At 47.4% G+C, this 16,296-nt stretch overlaps 1 protein-coding gene across 1 annotated transcript in view; it reads left to right on the top strand.

Annotated features, from left to right (window-relative positions):
- grin3bb (glutamate receptor, ionotropic, N-methyl-D-aspartate 3Bb) overlaps positions 1-16,296 on the top strand; it is a 32,387-nt gene that overhangs the window by 1,222 nt on the left and 14,869 nt on the right. The gene's annotated exons all lie outside the window — the stretch shown is intronic.

Genomic DNA, 16,296 nt, shown 5'->3' with positions numbered 1-16,296 from the left:
GATTTCCATTTCCACGCTGAAAACAATCCGTTTAAAGCTCCAGCAAGAGTTGTTTCATAATCAGGTCCTTCGCAGTAGCACAGAGCTCATTGTTATTCAGACAGGTGTCAACTCGACCAGGACCAGGACCAGGATCACGATCCGGACTAGGGACCTAGCTCTAAATTACTCTTCCTGATATGTTCATATATTATATATTATAGTATATGTCCGGTCATGTTTGCACTGATTATTGAACTACACTCTAAAACCTCAAACAAAGCTGTACTCAAGGTTTTTGGGGAAACATTTTTACAAGTATGAAGTAAACATGAAACTAGGGAAATTAATTCAACTAAATTAAGTAAATGTAAGTAAAAAACATTCAAGTACATCTGAATAACTCAATTTAGTGTTATGCCACGTAGATTTGAATGCATTTACTTAAAATCCTAAGTTTTAAGTAAATCCTCTTCGATCTGATTGGTTGTGGTTAGCTTGTGATTAGCAGATGGTCCGTTCATTCAACTACTGTCATTTACAAACAATCACACTCCGTGGTTTATCGCTGCCTGCTGGTTCAGAGATGACTGTAAGTCTGTCTCCTGTCACAGAGCGCTGGTGTTTACTGTGTCTTCTGTGCTGAAGCAGCTTATTTGCCTTCACTGCTTGTTGCTTTTCCTGCTGCCGTTTGTTGTTGAGCTCAGAGATTCTCTGAAGGAGTTCCAACATCTGCTCAGAGATTCAGAGACTCCAGCTGCTGTTTGATGTTTCCCTCTGATCGGGTCAGAGCCGGTCAGCACGCTCCACAACAGGTTTTCATTCCAGTGTCTGTCGTCATCGTCTGTCACAGACAGCTGCTGCTAAAACACGGGCTTTGGTTGCTTTGTGTCACTGCAGGAGTGGTTCTGTATGAAGTGTTTCACAATAACTGCTTTATTCTCAGCTGTATTGGAAAGAGGAGAGCTGCAGGTCAACGTTAAAGATGTTCTAAATAAGTTGACGTTCACTGCAGGACACGACCCTGTCGTTATCTCCCTGTTAGTGAGGTTCAGTTCATCCTTGCTGCACACTAGGCTCATGACTTATTGCTTCGGCATGTTCATGAGTCACAGTTTCAGTTTGCAGTCTGTCTTTGCATTAAAAATTGAGCCTCATCAATTGAAGGTGAGCAAGGAGGGGGGAGCTCTGCTTAGCTCTGTTTTTAGCATGCTAACTGCATAACATTTACTATGCATGCATAGCATGAACTACTAAATCCTAGAAGCCGCTCCAACATTTACTCTTCATCATTTCTGTTTTTGACTGCAGACCATGGCTTCTTGTTCACAGCATGAGCCGCAGGTCGCCAAACGATTCTGCCATGGTTGCATCCATAGCATAGACAGACCCATAGACTCTGGCTTCATCTGGGAACACGTACGACAGCCTCCATTGATAGAATGTTATTGCTAATCATTGTTTAGTTTATTTTTATGTATTAAACTAGATTTACTGTTAATTACATATAAAGGAGGAACAGGAGCATCTTCTGGTTCTTGATGCTGACCTGGGAATCTGAATCTGTTAAATGCAGCCTGACGGTGAATCATTTAATCCCTCTGAAGACGGGTAGCAGCAGATTAGTTTCCCATCATGCCTCGTTTCTCTCTTTGTTTAACCTCCACAGGTCTGACTGGTTTTATTCCACCTGTGAGATTTAAACACAAAAACCTGACAAAAACCTAGCAGCGCAGAGCGGGGGCCAATGGACAGATGGGGTCTATCCACCCCCTTTTTCCATGGAGTGTCTATTGAGTTATGAGGGGGGACGGCCCTCTGAGAACTCTGTATGACTTGCAGGTAAATGTACAGGTGACTTGTTGCTGGACATTTTTTATCTGCTCTCTTCTGGGGGCTGCATACTTCTTGCTGCAAATGAACTTTACACAAACACAGGTTGTTACTGTTGGTCAGTAGGTGACTGTCTTCACTGAGGTCAAAGAAGCAGGAGTTTAAATAATCCTGACTGACAAAGCACAAAAGATGTCTAAACAAGAGCAGAAAAAGGGGATCACACCGTGGGATCACCTGTGGAAAGGCCTGGAGAGAAGAGCCCTGAGTTCCTTTCCTGGAACCACCCCCACCCACCTCTTTAAATATGTGGATGACAAAATCAAAACCAATGAAGTGGAGCGGTTCACAGAACACATCAACGCAGTGGACGACAACATAAAGTTCACTGAGGACACCAGGGACAACAATCTGGCCTTCTTGGACTGCACAGTCCACACTGAGGAGGACAGGAGCCTCAATGTGGAAGTGTACAGGAAACCCACACACACGGACCAGTACCTGTTGTTTGATTCACACCACCCACTGGAACACAAACTGGGAGTCATCAGGACCCTGCAGCACAGAGCACAAACTGTACCCACCAGCTCAGAGGGGAAGAAGAAGGAGCAACACCACATCAGGAAGGCCCTGCAGACCTGTGGCTACCTGGACTCATCAAAGCCACAAAAACAAGACCCCCCAACAACAAGAAGGACAACCGGCGGAGAAAGAACATCTCCATTCCATATGTTAGAGGTGGGACGGTTGAGGAAATAAAATCTGAACTGTTCGGTACACGTGTTTTGGTTCGGGACGTGTGTTCTGTTCTGTTCTGGACATGCGCATCAAGTAATACAGGGAGGCGTTTTTACCACAGCATGGAGACGAGTGTTGGTAACTTGGCGTCGCTACATTTGGTGGCTTTCCAAACTTTTTTTTTATTTATATAAAGCTACTAGTGACTCACTCTGGTGACTGACGTGAAATCATTCTGCAGTCAGCTACTGCCCTCGACAAGCAGCGACCCGCCTCAAAACACTCACAGCCGGTCCGTCTCTGTAGCTTCACGCAGCAGGTTCAGCTGCAGTAGAGCTGAGACCCACAGCACTCTGCGTCCAACCGTGGGCAAAGCTGCCGAAGGTCCCGTCATGGTTACAGAGCGGGATGTTAAAGCATATTTCAATGGCAAAAATAAAATAAAAACACGGACATCAGTAACGTTAGCTTAGCCTAGCGTAGTCATAGAGTTTAGTCTGTGCATGTGTCTGTGTGTGTACGCACATCGGGCCTCTGTGCACATGAAAATAAGATCAATAACATGAGCTGTTTAGTTAATAAAAGAACCAGGTGTAGACCTGTTCTATAGGAAAACCTTTAATGGCTTCTGTTATGATCTGGTGCTATAAAGAAAATAAAAAGAAATAAAATAACTTGACCTGATATAATGATGGAAACACTGACCTGATACCTCCTCAGGACAAGACTCAGCTGTTCACCTCCACCTCAGAGACAGAGGACACTCCTTGAGGACAACAATGTTCACATTTTAGACAGAGAGGACAGGTGGTCTAAAGAGGAGTCAGGAAGCATCTATGTGAAGCTGGAAGAACCTTCCCTTAACAGAGCTGGTGGCCTCAGACATCATCTTTCTACCACATACAATGCAGTGATTCTATCCATTCCAGGAAGCTCCACTCCAAGTCACATGATCACAGCAAGACCAATGGACTGTCCACCTGCCCCCCACCACAGCCCCCTGTAGGCTCATAGTGGTCAGCCAGTCGTTAGAAACACCAGAGCTTCAACCTTCTGAACGTAGGCAACACTGCAGGCACTCACTGCCATAAAAACCAGAACCTCCCATGGACATGGATGAATGAGAGCATCCACAGATACAGAACCACCCATGTTGCCCAAATAGTTTACGGTTATGTTCAGGCTCCGGTTCAGTTCAGTTTTGTGGTATTGGCACTTTATTTTGTTTATTTTGTGATGTGATTTAGTTTTGTGTGAGCTTGGTGATTGTGTATGGTTCCACATGGAGCAAACAAATGTACCGTATATCTGTTCTAGTTCAGTATCTGACAGAAGGTTCGTTCTTCTGAAAGGACTGAGTTTGGAGGGTCTATTAAAGTGCAGCGAACGGTCTCAGCCGCAATACCAGAACTCAAGTCCCCTGTGTCTTTTCTTCCCATACATATGCTACATCACGACTAAACGCAACGCAGAGTAGTGGATTAGGGACGGTGTCGGCTGGCATTGGACCTGAAGAAGAAGAGGGTTACATAAGTAATGGGACATTTATGAGCTATAGTCCTGCGAGTCCCTCACAGATCCACTGAGCTCCTCCACCACATATAAACCATGTTTCCCCACCAAACAGTTAAAAACTGATGAAGCTGATGGAGGAGCAGAGGAACGTCTTCAAGTAAAGAGCCAAAGCCCCACCCCATGGGACTGGAGGAGAGGGTCGAGAAGAGACACAAATGATGAGCCTGGTCAGGGAACCAGGACTACACCACGTTAAAATTTTCAAGAGATTCAAGTTCTGCTGATTGATTCATTGACTGCACATCACACACCTTCCTGTGGCAGTGCACCCTGGGAGCTGTTGGTTTGTGACCTTTGACCTGTTATCAGAACACATTCGTGTATGGTGCAAGAATCAGATCAGCTGAGTCCAGAATCTCATTAAGACACAATTAGCTCCAGATAAACAAGCTGCTGATAACACACACACTTCCTCTGTGTGACGATGTGTTCAGGTCCTATAGGACAGGCAGGAATCACTTCAAGCTTTATAATAAATTCAGTTCACGTTCAGCTCCATTCAGAGATTATTACTACACACACAGACACACACAGACACACACACAGCCCTGAGCTGCCTTCAGGCGCTCAGACGTCAGTGAGAAACATTTCCAGCAGATAACAGACATAAAAATATTTATATTCACCCCAAAACTGAAGCAGATTACAGACGGGACACACACACACTGAATCAAGGTAACACACTTATTTGGGTTTCAGCTGATTTCAAGGTCATTTCTGTCTGAAGGGTTAGATTTGCTCTGAGAATCCGGTTTTCTTCTGCTGTTGTTCAGGTTGAATTAGATTGTTTGTTGATCATTTAGCTCAGTGTAGATGAAAGGCTCACCTCAACAAACCCTGACACAATGACTGTTCTGAGAACCCCTCTGGATGGTCCAGGTTCCCTAAATGGAACGTTTAGGATACACTGGACTCTTTTTGCATGTCCTGATGTCATCAGAGAGCAGAGATTAATGAAAATATGATCGCTTTATTTCTTCCTGGTTACATCAGAGCTGCTTTATTCTCCACAGAGAGCTGCAGCCTGTGGTTGTGTTTGTGTTCTTGACAGTTCCCGTTTCAGGGTGTTGGTGTTGTGTTTCAGTGTGAAGTAAATCCAGCGTCCTGAGCTGCTGCTCATGCTGAAGTGAAAACACAAACATCTCTTCACTTTGATCAGAGCAGGATTATCCTCTGCTGTCGCTCCATCTCCTCACACCACGTTTCGACATTTGTTTCCACTCTGATCGACATGAAGACGAGTAACAGTTTGATTCAGCAGTGTCACTTCACCATTGAAATGTGCCGTTTGTGTTCATAGCAAAAAACTGCAATGAAACACAAAAAGAAACCCGCATCACCACTTTACAACAAAAACCTTTGCAGCACAGCGGGATGGTCTTTATGCCACTCTAAAGGACCTGGTCACATGCTCAGCAGTGTGAGCTGTGAAACACATTTTTCCCACTGTGCTGCATCAAACAGACTGACGTTACCTGCGACACACCTGTCTGACCGTGCCACTCCCAGATGGTCTGGGCATCATCAGGTTGATTTATCAAACCAACTAAAGACAACTGAACTGAACTGAACGTTGAGATCCATGGAGACAGCAAGATGGCCTGATCTGTGCAGGTTGAGGCTGGAGAGATGAGTTACTGTGAGTCCAGTCGAGCGACCCAGGTCGAAGGTGTGAGTGGGGAAGTTCTCACAAGATGGCGCTGCACATAGCAGCTGCAGCTCAGTGCTCGTTAAGTCGGGGCTTTGTTTTGATTTGTGGTTAAATGCTTTTTCTCATCTCGAGTACATTCTGTTATGCGGACTACATCTACATCTAAGTGACCTCCTAAAAATCGGAGTTACGATGAAGGCAGTGTTACAGCCAAGTTTGTCTGCTCGCATAAGATCCCAGGGGACATAGCGAGGACCCCCGACTCACCATGGATTACCATACCAGCGCAGAGACAGGAAGCAGAAGCGGGACTGCAGAGCCAGGGTGCTAGCTAGGCTAAGGAAGCAGCCCGTCATAACCAGCGCTTCCCAGCCTCTTTGTCACAAACACCAGATCCCTCGCAAATAAGATGGACGAACTGAGACTACAGACCTCTACCAACAATGTGGTGAGAGACAGCTGCATACTTTAATCACAGTCTTGGCTTTACCCATCTATACCTCACTCTGCTGTCGAGCTAGCTGGCTACACTGTACAGCGTCGAACAGGACTCCGGTAAGAGCAGAGAAGGGGGACTCTGTACATTAATAACAGCTGGTGTACAAACACAGTGACTATAGCAGACTGATCCATGGACCTGGAGTATGGAACCATTTATCTTCCTAAAGAGTTTACCGTTGTCCTAGTAACTGCTGTTTACATTCCACCGGATGCTAATGCTAGCTCAGCTCTGCATGGTAGCATTAGCCAACAGCAGAGCATGTATCCGGACGCTGTGCTCACCGTAGCAGGAAACTTTAATCAGGAGGACCTGAAAGCAGCGCTCCCCAGACTCCATCGTCACGTTTAGTGTGCTACTAGGAGCAAATACTCTGGACAAAGTGCGCACAAATGTCAAGCTGGGCTACAGGGCTTCCACACTTGGCCCAGTCTGACCACATGTGCCCGTTTCTGATCCCCACATATGCCCCTCTCTGTAAAACTACTCTGAGCAGCACAAACACTGTAAAGACTTAGCCTGATGGTGCCTCCCAGCAGCTGCTGCAACAGAACAAACTGGAATGTGTTTGAACAACGGGACCTGGGAGTGTTCACAGTGCTGTGTTACATTATATTATATCAAACATTAAGAATTAAGAACACTGTCACAGTGGACAGTGCATCCAGGTTTATCCTAACCAGAATCCCTGGATGACCCGGGAGGTCCAGCGGCTGCTCAGAGAGAGGAGATTGGACTCATTTCAGCACAGCCGGAGCTAATGTGAAGAGAGGCATCAGAGATGTACTACAGGAGGAGGACCACCGGGGCAGCAACAACAGCACGCAGGTGTGGCAGGGCATCTAGAATCTCAGCAGAATAGGAGTTGCTGACAGTGAGGCCACACTGGCAGAGAAACTTAACCTCTTCTTTGCTTGCTTTGAGGTGGAGCCACCAGCGACGGCCACGCCACACCTAATGTCTTACAGTATTTCAGCCCTCACAATCGGAGAGCGAGTTTAGGTGCACACTGAGGTCCATCCTGAGAAAGGGTACAGAAAGACTGTGCCGATCAGCTGGCTAGAATCTTTACCAAGATCTTCAACCAGTCCCTGTCCACTGTTCCAACGTGTCTGAAACCCTCCACCATTGTCCCCCTGCCAAAGAAATCCCACAGCTTCAGCCCCAAGCAACTACCAGCCAGTTGCACTCACACCAGTAGTTATGAAGTGCTTTGAAAAACTGTTCCAGAGCCACATCACTGCTGCCCCCATGTTTTGACTCTCACCAGTTTGCCCAGAGGAAACACAGATCCACAGAGGACGCTGTGGCCACAGCCCTCCATTCTGCGCTGTCCCACCTAGAGCAGCAGGGGTGCTAGGTCTAGATGTTCTATGTGAATTACAGTTCAGCTTTCAATGGCATCCTTCCCTGCAAACTGGTGGAGAAACTCAAGAACTTGGGGCTTCCACGCTCCATCTACGTGTGGATTAACGGCTTTTCTTTGGGTCAGAATGGGCCAACACACATCGACGGCCCTCTGCCTCAGCACCGGCTCCCCACAGAGCTGTGTGCTGAGCCCCCTGCTCAACACGCTCTATACACATCAGGGACACATCACACCCCGGGTACTCTCTGGTTGAACTGTTACCATCAGGACAGTGATACAGGGAAAAAAGTAGATGAAGTAAACGCTTACTTTCCATTACTTTGAATGAAATCTCCTTATGTCCATTTTACCTGGGGAGGAAGCAGATATGGCAACAACTTATCATCAGCCAAATACAACAGTCTACTGAACTTACAGTAAACAACAGCTTCCTCCCTCATAGATCATGGCATTGACAAGGGGTGTAAGTGTGAAGATGAGATCATAGTTCAAAACTGTGCTGCATGGGTGGGGGGCACAAAACTACAAGGAAGACAGTTAATGACATTAGTCTTAGTAGCAGCCAACTAGTAAGCTAACTAACAAGCAACATCATCTTTGAGGGACATGATAAAAACAGCGCGCTGTAAGACACCTTCACTCCTTTTCCACATCACTGTCTGAACTACCGTCACTCCAGCAGTATGGTCCTCTCTGTCGGCCCGCAGCATTCAGCTGTCTGTTGTTGTTGGCATGGCCCAAAAACTTGCGCATTGTTAAAGATCTTGTATAAAGACTTTTTTCTGCTTTTACAATAACATCCAGCACAACAATGCATGAAGCGGCCCACGTGCGCTTTGTTTACAGTAGGGAACAGCTGATTGCGCTGCTTAACGCTGTAGTGTTCCCAGGGACTGACACTAAATACCCCCGGAACTGGTTCTGAAGACCCGCCGTGGTTGCAGGGCCGGGAAGAAACGTCGGGATAAGAAGAGATGCTTCAGAGCGGCTCTCCCCACCGTCGCTATGGGAAAGCTATGGGAGATCTCTTCCCAATAAGATGGATGAGCTAGCGGCACTAACTCGCCATCAGCGTGAGTACATGGAGAGCAGCGTCCTTCTGTTCTCCGAGACCTGGCTCACACAGGTCCAGCTCTGTCCTGGGCTGCTCTCTGGACTCAGTGCAGGAGGTGGGTGACAGGAGGGTCCTGGCAAAACTGACCTCCATGCTGGACAATGAGTCCCACCCCCTGCAGGACCCCCTGTCAGCCCTGCAGAGCAGCTTCAGGGACAGACTGCTCCACCCTCGGTGTGTGGAGGAGAGGTACAGAAGGTCTTTCCTTCCTGCTGCTGTCAGACTGTAGAATAAACACTTCTGATAGGAGCAGTACTCACACACCACAGTGTACAATAAACCATTTATTTAGTTTCTGATGCACTATGTACAGTTTATAAACCACTTCTCCCTCCACTCACCTGTGAACTGTTCATATGTGAACTGTTTTCCTAGTCTATATTTTATTGGTACTTTATTTTATCATGTATATATCTTTCCTAACTTATCCCTTGCTGTCTGTATCTGCTGTTGCAAAAATGCAATTTTCCCATTGTGGGACTAATAAAGGTTTCTTAATCCTAATCTTAATCATAATTGCAAGTGATCAGGAAAGAGTGGGACATCTGGGTTCTAAAAGATCTTTGGAGCACCATGAGGATCGATGACAGATTAACATTATAACATATTTTGAAAGGCTGCGATCCACGTATTGGGCACCCCTGATGTACAACATCAACCTGAACAGGAAGTTCCAACAGTCAGGTCGCCATCACATGACTCACTGCCTGAGCAGGGTCACATGTTTCACATCTGCAGGCAGGGCTGGGAAATTAACAGAAAATATCAAAACTGACATTTAGACCCTCTAAACGATGAAAGCTCCCAAACCAATCACAGTGATGTCTCATCGGAGCGCTGAGAGCAAGAACAGGTCTGTGTTCTCGTGGAGTATGTCATGTGGCTCCGCCTCCTTCATCTAGGCTGTCACTCAAAGCAAAGCCATGCGCAAAGCTGAGGCTGTCACATGTTTATTAACAAATGAAACAAACCAAAAGCAATTCAACCGGTTCAGCCTGTGAGCCAATCAGAAACTGACCATGTAACAGCTGACTTGGTACGTGGAGCATCATCGCTCTTTCAGTACAATCAGTGTGTGTGTGATTCCAACACCTTTGTTAGAGCGCCACCCTTCAGGACAAACTCTTGTGCTGTAATAGTGCGATTGACCTTTTCAGCAGTCAGAGAAGCTCCATTGAAAGCACAAACAGTGAAATGAGAGAGAATCTTTCATTTTTCCAACAAAGAATCGACAGGCTTTGAAGCTGCTCCAGTCGCTCGTCTGTCTGCTGGCAATTAAATTCTCTTAATGAAAAGATTAATATTTCCACACAGAAAGGAAGTGAGTTCACAGGGGGAGGAAGATGAGGAGGAGGAGGGGGAGGAAGATGAGGAGGAGGGGGAGGAAGCGGAGGGTGATCAGAGAGGTTGAGCTGAGAGAACCGAACAGATTTCATTATCGACCTCCTGAGCTGCTGCAGGACTTTAATAGTGTGTGTGTGTGTGTGTGTGTGTGTGTGTGTGAGAGAGAGAGAAAGTTTAGTGTGACGGTGTTGGACTGCTTGATAGCAGCAGCCAATCAGGGAGCAGAACTCAATAATGAACCAATCCACCAACAAAGAGAGCTGAACCACAGCTGAACCCGCCTGTCCGTCTCTGCCTCCTGAGGAGGAGGACATAGTGTGGACAGATCATCCTGATGATCACTTTGCCTGAGCTGTGACTGGATGCTGTTTTAACAGACCTATGAGCAGAAGCGATTCTAGAGTCTCTTGGGGCCCCAGGCAAACATTCACGAGGGGCCCTCGAACCAGCGTGCATCACCCTGAGATGATTTATTATACAACGAAAATGTAAAGATTTATATTTATACCGTGTATACAGGAAGAGATTCCTGTCTCGTCTCTCTCACTCCCCTCAGTGTCTCCACCTGATACTCTTTTCATTTTGGAAGAAATCCGTTTCACCACACACATCTTGACAGAGCACACTCTGCAACATCAGGGTGGTCATAGAAGTAAAAAGTCAGCGCCCCAACATCCTCATTGAAAGACGTAAATACACGGCGCACAATGCAACACAACGCAACACCTTCACCTCATCCTCAGCCAGCTGTCAGCCTGCTTTGTCGACATGACCCACAACATGTGCAAGATCCTATATTATGATAAGAGCGCTCGCTCCTCCAGTCATTTACGTCCAACATATAGACAAACAAGCACACGGGGGATGAGAGGAGTGGGACATCGGCGCTATAAAAGATCTTTGCAGAGCACCTAAGCAGAGTGATTGTTGGTGTGATTGTGGCGCCCCTGCCGATCAGAACCCGCTCTGTGGGCCGTGCTCTCTGCCTCAGCTGCCTGGTTTATTTTTGGTTCAGTATCTTCAGCGTCCAGCTGCTGACGTCTCTGAGGCTTAAAGAGCTTTTCTTCTTGGCTCAGTCAGAGGTCAACACTGTCGGTGTTCCACAACCGAACAAACGGCAGCCCCTCCGAATTAACTGGCCCAGCTGAAACCCTCACATCTTCTCAGCCTGCTCTTTATTCTGCAGCAGAGGTGAACGCTCTCAGTGTTACACAGCAGAGCAAACGTCAGCTGAACTCTGGGTAAAATGTTTCCTCAAAGCTTCTCAGTAAGTCTCTTTGTTCTGCAGACAGCTGTTGTCAGACCTTCCTCTGCATCACAGCAGCAGTCAAAGCACAAAACGTCTTTATGAAATTCAAACTCTGGTCAAGATTTATAGATGAAGCCTGATGCAGGTCAGGTCATGAAGTGGAACTGTTCACATGAATGCAGTGGACAGAAACATCAAGGGACGAACAGTTCTGCACTTCTGGCTGTGCAGTTCACATTGATGGCTGTTGGAATCCTCTGGAAACTCAGCTCCTTCCTTCCCTCTCATCTTTTATAGATTTATAAATTCAATACGAGCAATAGTTCCACATCAGTTCTATTGTTTTTAGCTATGTTTAATGTCACTGAATGGTCTGGGTTTGGACTGCGTTGCCTCTGTGTGGTCACTGTAAATTGGTTCTCAGTGGACCTGCCTGGTTAAATAAAGGTTACTTAAAGACAGGCTTCAAATCTAGGTGTAAAGAAAAGCCACGCACACAGATGCTCATTTATTGTTCCACTCCCACCACTCACTGGACACCAGCTGGAAGTCATGAGCAGAGCTCTGGCCATTTTGGTGCCCTAGCTGAGACTATGGTCCAAAGGGTTCTGGGGTGTATATACAGGGCAAAATGCTGTAATTACTGCATGATTCAGTTCGACCCTGATTTAAAAAATAAGACTATTTACTACTGAAACGTTGGAATTACAAATCACAGTTTGGAGGAGGGAGCACGGTGTGATCAGCATCTTGGAGTCCATATGACAACAGATCATCGGGCACACTAAACAACCACTGCACAGGCAAATGACTCAGAGGAGGACTCAGCAGTCCATTCACACCCTCAAACACAAGGCCCCCACAGCACACCAGAGTTCACATTTTAGACCAGGAGGACAGGTGGTCTGAGTCAAGGAGATGTCTACATCAAGAAAAACCTTCCCTCAGAGGAACAGGCGTGATCTGTCTGCCATATACAATGCAGTGTTCACCTCCACCCCCAAGGATCACTTCAAGTTACACATGTCCAACAAAAGCCATGGATTGAAGGGGTCGAAGGGTAGCCCCTTGAGATATAGCATCTGGTTTTTGAGGGGGTCCTAATAACACCCATCACAGAATAATACGACAAAAATACAGAACAGTTCAACCACACAATTCCACAAAACACACACGCAAACCTTCACTCCCACCCCGGAAACCCACTGCAGATGTTACCAATACTTGTTTTTTGACATATATTGATGAAAAGACAGAGAATTTTCCTCTAGAAGCTCAAGACAAGGTCCTCGGTTTATGTTTCATAATGCAGGCTGTACGGCCAGACATGTTATAATCATGTAATAATGATACAATAATGTTAAAATAACTTTTAACCCTTTGATCAGACGGGGCTGAAGAAGGAGGAGGCACACACACACACACACAGGCACACACACACACAGGCACACACAGGAAAACAAGTCATTTGGTGTGTAAATGTAATCAGACTGCACAAAAATCAACCCATAGTCCCTTTATCAATATGACCAGGTGGAAACACAGCTGTACATAAAGCCACAGAGAGGAAAGACGACGTAACGTCACATTGCGTCACACCCCCTGACACGAGCCCTCACAGGAAAGTCCACAGCAGCTTCAGAGGGACAACCTCCCAAAGAAGACTGCAGCTGCAGAGATAACAGGCACATCACACACTGCTGCACCGCGTACTCACAGTGATCCCGGCCCGGAGCCTGGACGCTCTCTGAAGAAGGGCTCCGCTCCGGCTGGGCAGCTCTGGTCCCGTCCACGCTCAGACACGGACGCGGCGGTGTTCCAGCGCCACGCTGCGAGCTTTCAGCAGGGCTGAAGTCAGGGTAAAGACGGATCCGTGAGCGCCTTCTTTCCTGGACAGACCCAGAATCCTCACTTTAAATCCAGAACCCTGATCAGGATGGGTCGGTCCTGAGCTGGAGGTGGAGTAGAGCGCTGTGCCCGTTCTAGTGCAGGGATCAGCTGCTCCAGACCATCTTTGAACATTAACACATGCTCTGCTTCACCGGCTGGTTCCGTCAGGCCCGCCGCGCCTCGCTCCTTCAACACGTTAGATCCTCAGTGTCTCCTTCTTCAGAGCTCAGCCTGCGCTGGATCTGCCACACCGTGCGGGTCCTTCAGGGCGGCCTGAACGGGCCAGGTGTGTACTCCTTCGTCCAGGTGTGTACTCCTTCGTCCAGGTGTGTACTCCTTCGTCCAGGTGTGTACTCCTTCCACTGATTGATCCACGAGCGGGAGGAGCAGAGTCTCGCGGACGGACGAGGTGAGGACAAACCTCCGAGCAGCAGAGCAGGAAGACCTTCAGTGATCAACCATGATTAATCGACGGTGCGCAGGTGCGTTGGTGACGTATATAGTCCCCGCCCCCTCCCCACCCATTGTGGAAACGTCCTTTTTTAATTAGGACAGTAACATGAGCACATCGCTCCATCTCTCAGCCTGTTTCCACTTTCCCTCCTGAGCTCCATGTATCCAAAAGACGCCATATTAACTTTGTGTCTGTGGACGCTCATTCATCCAGGTCAGAGTCATTTCCAAGAGTTTACATCCAGGCAGCTGGACTCAAGGATTGTTTTTGAAGACGTTTCGCCTCTCCCCCAAGTGGCTTCTTCTGTTCCATATTAAAAAACCAACAAACAAGCTCATCAGGAAGGCTGGCTCGGTGCTGGGAGTGGAGCTGGAGTCTGTGGTGGAGGTGATGGAGAGGAGGATGCTGAGGAAACTCCTCAGTATTCGTAACAGCACCTCTCACCCCCTGCAGGACACACTGCTGTCCTACAGGAGCACATTCAGCGGTAGACTGAGACTACGAGGAGCAGCACAGAACGCCACAGGAGCTCCTTCCTGCCAGAGGCCATCAGACTGTATAACTCCTCCCCTTTCTGTAGGAGAGGAGCTGGATGATCATGTCATCACTGTCATTCCTCCACTGGTCTATATTTATGTTTACTTAGCACCTTATGATTTGGATTATAGTGACACTTATACTCTGATACTCTGTACTTAACTGCATTTAATGTAACTTGATACCTCTGGCACAAGAATTTCCTTCGGGATTAATAAAGTTTTATCTTCTCTTATCTTCTCTTATCTTATGCACCCACTGAGGTCCTCTAGCACCTGTAAACCGTCACTGCCAAACATTGGAGCTGATGAAGCTGCTGGAAGGAGCAGGAGAAGCTCTACAAGTCCACATTAGTCACATTGTTGGCTCGTTATATTCTGGTGTGGGTGTGTGCAGTGTGCAGCTCAGTGTTGATGTTGAGCTGCAGTGTCTCTGTGTCTGATGATGACGAGTTTTATTGCGAGGGTTAAACTCTGTGGGATTCCCTCAGCCTGTAGATCGTTCCTCTTTGATCAGCTTCTCTTTCAAGTGAGGTGATTCTGCAACTTTGAATGCATCTGTGGCACCACCTCAGTCCGTCAGCGGGCTGCCACCAGGCGGAGGAGCTGCAGCTCCGCTCAGCACGGCGATGAAGCTCCAACACTGAACTGATCAACAGGAAGTGTCACAGAGGCATCAATAATTCAGGGTGTGAGTTTGACGGCATCAAAGAGGAAAAACCAAACTGATGACAGAAATCATCTGTGAAGAGCTGAGTCACAGAATATGTTTCCTGGAGGCAGCTTAGAAACATTCAGAGTGAACGTGAGCTGCAGGAACACATCAGACTGCAGAGCTCCTCAAGGATAATGACGAGTGCTGAGGAGGTCACCTGATTATAATAACCTCCTGAAAGAGAACTGCAGCCTGGTCCTCCATGTCTGTTTGGAACCAGCTCCAGTCGTCCACCTTCAGAACTCTGTGAGGTGACTGAGCTGGTCCCTGTTGTCTTTTTAATTAACATTCATCACGGTAACTTGTATGATAATTATTTTTGAATTGATTGACAGCCTGTTTGTCGATGGAAGGTCATCAGGTCATTTTCATTCAAAGGGTGGAGCATCTGGACTTGTAGAGTCCCCTTGAAGACGTTCCTCTGCTCCTCCATCGGCTCCATCAGCTCTCAGCGTTTGGTGGGAGACATGGTTTATATGTGGTGGAGGAGCTCAGTGGGGGAGGGGGGTCTGTGAGACTCTAAATGTCTCCATACTGACCTGTGCCCCCCCCACCACAGCCCCCTCTAGTGGTTAGACACAGCAGACACAGGCAGGCATGGAGACATGTAGAGCTTCTGTGTGTGAGTCTCGTGAACCTTCTGAAAGCCCCACACTTCACCAGGCCTTACTGGACTCAGCGAGGTCTCTTCCAGCTGACGGTCTGATTCCTGGCCTGAGTGTAAGGCCTGCTCTTAGTGTAGAAGTCCTCTTCCCAGCAGAGGTTCTGATCTTGGTGTAGCTCCCCTGGTGTGGGTGTAGCGGGGCTCTTGTCCTGGTGTCTAGGTCTGATATGAGCGTAATGAGCCTGGTCCTTTGGGAGGTCTGCCATGCAGGTTCTAGCTGGCTCTGGGCCTGTGTGACTGGGGGAGCAGTGATTACCTAAATGTAGGACGTAAACAGAGGCTGGTGTAATGTATTCTGTGGCTGATGTAATGGATGTGGACTCGGCCGGAGCCAGCAGGATTCATCGATCTGTCCCTTTAATCAGACTGTGGAGTGTGCCGAGCTTTTAGTGAGATGAGGCCCTGGTCTCGTCTGCAGAGACAGGAAGTCCGACCAGCCCTCATTCATTAACAGACAGAAAACACAGAGCAGATTATTCCGCCTGTTTCACAGGGTCCAACGTTAAATGTTTGAATTAGTTTGAAGCCAAAAGTGGCAAAACAAACAAATTCTGAAAGTCCTGAAGGAACTAGCACAGGTCAGAGGTGAACATTAGCCATTAGCTTCTGAAGCTATTAACCCGGGACACAGCTGACTGCAGACCTTTGCTCAGCAAGGTCTCATATCCAGTTTGTTCATATATTGT

The sequence above is a fragment of the Parambassis ranga genome, chromosome 4 (assembly GCF_900634625.1).
Source record: "Parambassis ranga chromosome 4, fParRan2.1, whole genome shotgun sequence".
Lineage (NCBI taxonomy): Eukaryota > Metazoa > Chordata > Actinopteri > Ambassidae > Parambassis > Parambassis ranga.
Note: the sequence above shows the minus strand (reverse complement) of the source record. Positions and strands in the feature narration are given on the sequence as shown.